The following is a 7,516-nucleotide window of genomic DNA, read 5'->3' on the forward strand; positions in this document are numbered from 1 at the left end:
CCTTCCAACCCCTCCCAACCCCTCCCAGTCCCCCCCAGTCCCCCCCCAGTCCCTCCCAGTCCCTCCCAACCCCTCCCAGTCCCCCCCAGTCTCTCCCAGTCCCTCCCAGTCCCCTCCCACCCCCCCCAGTCACCTCTGGACCAGCATGGCCTGCCTGGAGGGGGGGATCTGGAAGAGGAGCTGCTGGAGCAGGCGGGGGGGGGGCGTGGAGCAGCCGCTCCAGCATCTGGAAGGTCCGGAAGTGGTCTCTGGTGTCCGACTGCAGCACCCCCAGGGAGGGTGCCCGAGCGCTCCAGCACCCCCCCCCCGCAGCCGCCGCGCCACCGCCTCCGCCACTGGGGGGGCGACAGAGAGCAGCAGCGGCCTCAGCGCCGGCAGGCAGGGAGGGGGGCAGCAGGAGAGCATGGGGAGGGGGCAGGGAGGGATGGAGATCACCTGCAGGCCATGGGAGAGGGACAGGGAGGGACAGAGGCCACCTGGAAGCCACCTGGAGGCCATGGGAGGTAGCACAGGGAGGGATGGAGATCACCTGGAGGCCATGGGGACACCATGGGAGGGGGGCAGGGAGGGATGGAAGCCACCAGGAAGCCACCAGGAGGCCATGGGAGGGAGACAGGAAGGGATGGAGGCCACCTGGAGGCCATGGGAGAGGGACAGGGAGGGACAGAGGCCACCAGGAAGCCACCAAGAGGCCATTGGAGTGGGACAGGAAGGGGTGGAGGCCACCAGGAAGCAACCAGGGGACCATGGGAAGGGGACAGGGGAGGGATAGAAGCCACCAGGAAGCCACCAGGAGGCCATGGGAGTGGGACAGGAAGGGATGGAGGCCACCTGGAGGCCATGGGAGAGGGACAGGGAGGGTTGGGGACACCATGGGAGGAGGGCAGGGAGGGATGGAGGCCACTAGGAGGCCACCAAGAGACCATGGGAGGTGGACAGGGAGGGGTGGAGGCCACCAGGAAGCCATGGGGAGGGGGATAGGGAGGGATGGAGGGCAGCAGGAGAGCATGGGGAGGGGGGGCAGGGAGGGAGGGAGGGCAGCAGGAGAGCATGGGGAGGGGGCAGGGAGGGAGGGAGGGCAGCAGGAGGCCATGGGAGGGGGGCAGGGAGGGATGGAGCCCACCAGGAAGCAACCAGGAGGCCAAGGGAGAGGGACAGGAAGGGTTGGGGACATCATGGGGAGGGGGACAGGGAGGGATGGAGGCCACCAGGAGGCCACCAGGAGGCCAGGGGGAGAGGGACAGGGAGGGCTGGAGGCTACCTGGAGACCATGGGGACACCATGGGAGGAGGGCAGAGAGAGATGGGAGACCACCAGGAAGCAACCAGGGACCATGGGAGGGAGGGCAGGGAGGGCTGGAGGGCACCTGGAGGCCATGGGAGGGGGACAGGGAGGGACAGAGACCACCAGGAGGCCACCAGGAAGCCACCAGGAGGCCATGGGAGGTGGACAGGGAGGGATGGAGGCCACCTGGAGGCCATGGAGACATCATGGGAGGGGGGCAGGGAGGGATGGAAGCCACCAGGAAGCCACCAGGAGGCCATGGGAGGGAGACAGGAAGGGATGGAGGCCACCTGGAGGCCAGGGGAGAGGGACAGGGAGGGACAGAGGCCACCAGGAAGCCACCAAGAGGCCATTGGAGTGGGACAGGAAGGGGTGGAGGCCACTTGGAGGCCATGGAGACATCATGGGAGGGAGACAGGGACGGATGGAGGCCACCTGGAGGCCATGGGGACACCATGGGAGGAGGGCAGGGAGGGATGGAGGCCACCAGGAAGCCACCAGGAGGCCAGGGGAGAGGGGACAGGAAGGGTTGGGGACATCATGGGAGGGGGACAGGGATAGATGGAGGCCACCAGGAGGCCACCAGGAGGCCAGGGGGAGAGGGACAGGGAGGGCTGGAGGCTACCTGGACACCATGGGGACACCATGGGAGGAGGGCAGAGAGAGATGGAGACCACCAGGAAGCAACCAGGGACCATGGGAGGGGGGGCAGGGAGGGCTGGAGGGCACCTGGAGGCCATGGGGACACCATGGGAGGAGGGCAGGGAGGGATGGAGGCCACCTGGAGGCCATGGGAGGGGGACAAGGAGGGACAGAGGCCACCAGGAAGCCACCAGGAGGCCATGGGGACACCATGGGAGTGGGACAGGAAGGGATGGAGACATCATGGGAGGGGGGACAGGGAGGGATGGAGGCCAGCAGGAGGCCATGGGAGAGGGACAGGGAGGGACAGAGGCCACCAGGAAGCCACCAAGAGGCCATTGAAGGGGGACAGGGAGGGGTGGAGGCCACCCTGGAGGCCACCAGGAGGCCAGGGGAGTGGGGACAGGGAGGGATGGAGGCCACCTGGAGGCCATGGAGACATCATGGGAGGGAGACAGGGAGGGATGGAGGCCACCAGGAGGCCATGGGAGAGGGACAGGGAGGGTTGGGGACACCATGGGAGGAGGACAGGGAGGGATGGAGGCCACCAGGAGGCCACCAAGAGACCATGGGAGGTGGACAGGGAGGGGTGGAGGCCACCAGGAAGCCATGGGGAGGGGGATAGGGAGGGATGGAGGGCAGCAGGAGCCATGGGGAGGGGGGCAGGGGAGGGAGGGAGGGGCAGCAGGAGAGCATGGGAGGGGGGGCAGGGAGAGTTGGGGACACCATGGGAGGGGGGACAGGGAGGGATGGAGGCCACCAGGAGGCCACCAGAAGGCCATGGGAGAGGGACAGGGAGGGTTGGGGACATCATGGGAAGGGGGACAGGGAGGGATGGAGGCCACCAGGAAGCCACCAGGGGACCATGGGAGGGAGACAGGGAGGGATGGAGGCCACCTGGAGGCCATGTGAGTCGCACAGGGAGGGAGAGAAGCCACCAGGAAAGCCACCTGGAGACCATGGGAGTGGGACAGGGAGGGTTGGGGACATCATGGGAGGGGGACAGGGAGGGAGGGGAGGGCAGCAGGAAGCAACCAGGAGGCCAAGGAGAGGGACAGGAAGGGTTGGGGGACACCATGGGAGGGGGCCAGGGAGGGCTGGAGGCCACCAGGAAGCCACCAAGAGGCCATTGGAGGGGGACAGGGAGGGGTGGAGGCCACCAGGAAGCAACCAGGGGACCATGGGGAGGGGGACAGGGAGGGATAGAAGCCACCAGGAAGCCACCAGGAGGCCATGGGAGTGGGACAGGGAGGGATGGAGGCCACCTGGAGGCCATGGGGACACCATGGGAGTGGGACAGGGAGGGACAGAGGCCACCAGGAAGCCACCAGGAGGCCATGGGAGGTGGACAGGGAGGGATGGAGGTCAGCAGGAGGCCAGCAGGGGACCATGGGAGTGGGACAGGGAGGGCTGGAGGCCACCTGGAGACCATGGGGACACCATGGGAGGAGGGCAGAGAGGGATGGAGGCCACCAGGAAGCCACCAGGAGGCCCAGGGGAGAGGGACAGGGAGGGTTGAGGACATCATGGGAGGGGGACAGGAAGGGATGGAGGCCACCAGGAAGCAACCAGGGGACCATGGGAGTGGGACAGGGAGGGATGGAGATCACCTGGAGGCCATGGGGACACCATGGGAGGGAGACAGGGAGGGATGGAGGCCACCTGGAGGCCATGGGAGAGGGACAGGGAGAGTTGGGGACATCATGGGAGAGGGACAGGGAGGGATGGAGGCCACCTGGAGGCCATGGGAGAGGGACAGGGAGAGTTGGGGACATCATGGGAGAGGGACAGGGAGGGATGGAGGCCACCTGGAGACAATGGGGACACCATGGGAGTGGGACAGGGAGGGACAGAGGCTACCAGGAAGCCATGGGAGGGGGATAGGATGGGATGGAGACATCATGGGAAGGGGACAGGGAGGGATGGAGGTCAGCAGGAGGCCACCAGGGGACCATGGGAGTGGGACAGGGGAGGGATGGAGACATCATAGGGAGGGGGGACAGGGAGGGATGGAGGCCACCAGGAAGCCACCAGGAAGCCACCAAGAGGCCATGGGAGTGGGACAGGGAGGGATGGAGATCACCTGGAGGCCAGGGGAGAGGGACAGAGGCCACCAGGAAGCCACCAAGAGGCCATTCGAGGGGGACAGGGAGGGATGGAGGCCACCAGGAGGCCATGGGAGAGGGACAGGGAGGGGACAGAGGCCACCTGGAAGCCACCTGGAAGCCATGGGGAGAAGGACAGGGAGGGTTGGGGACATCATGGGAGGGGGACAGGGAGGGATGGAGGCCACCAGGAGACCATGGAGACACCATGGGAGGAGGGCAGGGAAGGACAGAGGCCACCAGGAGGCCAGCAGGAGGCCAGCAGGGGGACCCTGGGAGGGGGAGACAGGGAGGGCTGGAGGCCATGGAGCTGCCCCCAGGCCGCCCCTGCCCCACCTGAGTGTCCATCCAGCCAGAGCTGATAAACCTCCTCATCGATCAGGGTGGTGTTGCCCACGAAGATGTCCAGCTCGCTGCTCATGGCTGGGCCCCTGAGCACCACAGACCAGCTCAGACCAGTTCAGACCAGTTCAGACCAGTTCAGACCAGTAGGGGACCCCTCCCCCCTCCAGCAGGGTCTCAGCCCCCAGCTCTGCAAGGCCTGGAGGGGCTGAGGGCTGCACTGGGAGGGACTGGGAGGTCAAACTGGGAGCCCCAGACCCCAAACTGGGAGCCCCAGACCCCAAACTGGGAGCCCCAGACCCCAAACCGGGAGCCCCTGCCCCACCCTGGGCCCCTCCGCCCCCTCCCCAACCCCTCCTGAGACCCCAGCCCCTCCCCTCCGCGCGGCGCCGCCCCCTGGGCACTGACCGGAGCCGGCCCCCGGGCGCGGGCGCCTCCGGGTCGCTTCCTGCTGACGTCACGCGGCGCGGCGCTGATGATGTCACTCCTGGGGGGCGGGGCCTCGCCCGGCTGCAGGCTGCCAGCGGCTCCTAGGCCCCGCCCACCCGCCTGCCTCCCTCCCTCCCCGCTCCGCCCCCCCTCCCAGCTCCGCCCCCTCCCAGCTCCGCCCCCCCCACCAGCCCCAACTGAGGCTGCGGGGAGCGGGGGGAGGGGATGCAAAAGGGCACCCAAGGGGCCCAGGGCAGCCTGGCACGGTGCCAGCTGAGGTGCCAAGGGGGCGGCCACCCCCCCCTCCCAGCCCCCCCCAGACCCATTTGGGACCCCCAGACCCATTTGGAGCCCCCCCAGCCCAAAATGAAGCCAACCCCCGGGGGGGGCTCCAGGCTCTGCCTGTGGCTATGGGCAGGGAGCAGGCTGGGGGGGGCAGTGCCAGGCTGGCACAGCTGGCACAGGGGAGCAGCACCCCCACTCCCAGTCCCCCCCAGCTTCCCCCAGCCCCATTTAGAGCCCCCCCAGACCCAATTCCAGCCCCCCCAGCCCCAAATGAAGCCAACCCCGGGGGGGGGCTCCAGGCTCTGCCTGTGGCTATGGGCAGGGAGCAGGCTGGGGGGGGCGGGGTGCCAGGCTGGCACAGCTGGCACAGGGGGGCACCACCCCCACTCCCACCCACCCCCAGCCCCATTTCGAAGCCCCCAGACCCATTTGGAGCCCTCCAGCCCCATTTGGAACCCTCCAGCCCCAAATGAAGCCAACCCCAGGGGGGGCTCCAGGCTCTGCCTGTGGCTGGGGGAGCAGGGAGCAGGCTGGGGGGGGGCAGTGCCAGGCTGGCACAGCTGGCACAGGAGGGCACCACCCCCACTCCCAGTCCCCCCCAGCTCCCCCCAGCCCCATTTAGAGCCCCCCCAGCCCCATTTCCCAGCCCCCCCCAGCCCCAAATGAAGCCAACCCCAGGGGGGGGCTCCAGGCTCTGCCTGTGGCTATGGGCAGGGAGGAGGCTGGGGGGGGGGGGCGGTGCCAGGCTGGCACAGCTGGCACAGGGGGGCACCACCCTCGCTCCCACCCACCCCCAGCCCCATTTGGAAGCCCCCAGCCCCATTTGGAAGCCCCCAGACCCATTTCCAACCCCCCCCAGCCCCAAATGAAGCCAACCCCGGGGGGGGCTCCAGGCTCTGCCTGTGGCTATGGGCAGGGAGGAGGCGGGGGGGGGGCGGGTGCCAGGCTGGCACAGCTGGCACAGGGGGGCACCACCCTCACTCCCACTCTCCCCCAGCCCCACTTAGAACACTCCCAGCCCCATTTGGAACCCCCCAGCCCCCATTTCCAGCCCCCCCAGCCCCAAATGAAGCCAACCCCAGGGGGGGTCTCCAGGCTCTGCCTGTGGCTGGGGGGGCAGGGAGCAGGCTTGGGGGGGGGCTGGTGCCAGGCTGGCACAGCTGGCACAGGGGGGGCACCACCCCCACTCCCAGTCCCCCCCCAGCTCCCCCCCAGCCCCATTTAGAGCCCCCCCAGCCCCAAATGAAGCCAACCCCCGGGGGGGGCTCCAGGCTCTGCCTGTGGCTATGGGCAGGGAGGAGGCTGGGGGCTGGTGCCAGGCTGGCACAGCTGGCACAGGGCTCGCTTGGAGAGGGTGGCACTGACCCCAGCCCCCTCCCCAGATCCATTTGGAGACCCCCCAGCCCCATTTCCCAACCCCCCCAGCCCCAAATGAATCCAACCCCGGGGGGGGGCTCCAGGCTCTGCCTGTGGCTGTGGGCAGGGAGCAGCCTGGGGGGGGGGCGGTGCCAGGCTGGCACAGCTGGCACAGGGGGGCACCACCCCCACTCCCACGCACCCCCAGCCCCATTTGGAACCCCCAGACCCATTTGAAACCCCCCCAGACCCAAATTAAGCCAACCCCGGGGGGGGCTCCAGGCTCTGCCTGTGGCTGGGGGGCAGGGAGCAGGCTGGGGGGGGCGGTGCCAGGCTGGCACAGCTGGCACAGGGCTCGCTTGGAGAGGGGTGGCACTGACCCCAGCCCCCTCCCCAGACCCTTTTGGAGACCCCCAGCCCCATTTCCAGCCCCCCCAGACCCAAATGAATCCAACCCCGGGGGGGGCTCCAGGCTCTGCCTGTGGCTATGGGCAGGGAGGAGGCTGGGGGGGGCTGGTGCCAGGCTGGCACAGCTGGCACAGGGGGGCACCACCCCCCACTCCCAGTGCCCCCCAGCTCCCCCCAGCCCCATTTAGAGCCCCCCCAGCCCCATTTCCAGCCCCCCCCAGCCCCAAATGAAGCCAACCCCGGGGGGGGGCTCCAGGCTCTGCCTGTGGCTATGGGCAGGGAGCAGGCTGGGGGGGGCGGGTGCCAGGCTGGCACAGCTGGCACAGGGGGGGCACCACCCTCACTCCCACCCCTTCCCAGCCCCATTTGGAAGCCCTCAGCCCCATTTGGAGCCCCCCAGACCCATTTGGAACCCCCCAGACCCAAATGAAGCCAACCCCGGGGGGGGGCTCCAGGCTCTGCCTGTGGCTATGGGCAGGGAGCATGCCGGGGGGGGGGCGGTGCCAGGCTGGCACAGCTGGCACAGGGGGGCACCACCCTCCTCCACACCCCGTCCTCCAGACCCATTTGGAGCCCCCCCAGCCCCATTTCCAGCCCCCCCAGCCCCAAATGAAGCCAACCCCGGGGGGGGCTCCAGGCTCTGCCTGTGGCTATGGGCAGGGGAG

General features: G+C 69.0%; 1 long non-coding RNA gene across 1 annotated transcript; it reads right to left on the bottom strand.

Annotated features, from left to right (window-relative positions):
* Window positions 1-137: 137 nt before the first annotated feature.
* LOC137461395 (uncharacterized) lies at window positions 138-4,835 on the bottom strand. The gene is made up of 3 exons (XR_010993366.1): window positions 4,782-4,835; window positions 4,368-4,462; window positions 138-335 (listed from the first exon to the last, which is right to left on the bottom strand). It is a non-coding gene; the product is annotated as an uncharacterized lncRNA (long non-coding RNA).
* Between the last annotated feature and the right edge of the window lie 2,681 nt (window positions 4,836-7,516).

The sequence above is a fragment of the Melanerpes formicivorus genome, unplaced genomic scaffold, assembly GCF_026170545.1.
Source record: "Melanerpes formicivorus ecotype bairdi unplaced genomic scaffold, bMelFor1.0.p_v2 SCAF_2023, whole genome shotgun sequence".
Lineage (NCBI taxonomy): Eukaryota > Metazoa > Chordata > Aves > Piciformes > Picidae > Melanerpes > Melanerpes formicivorus.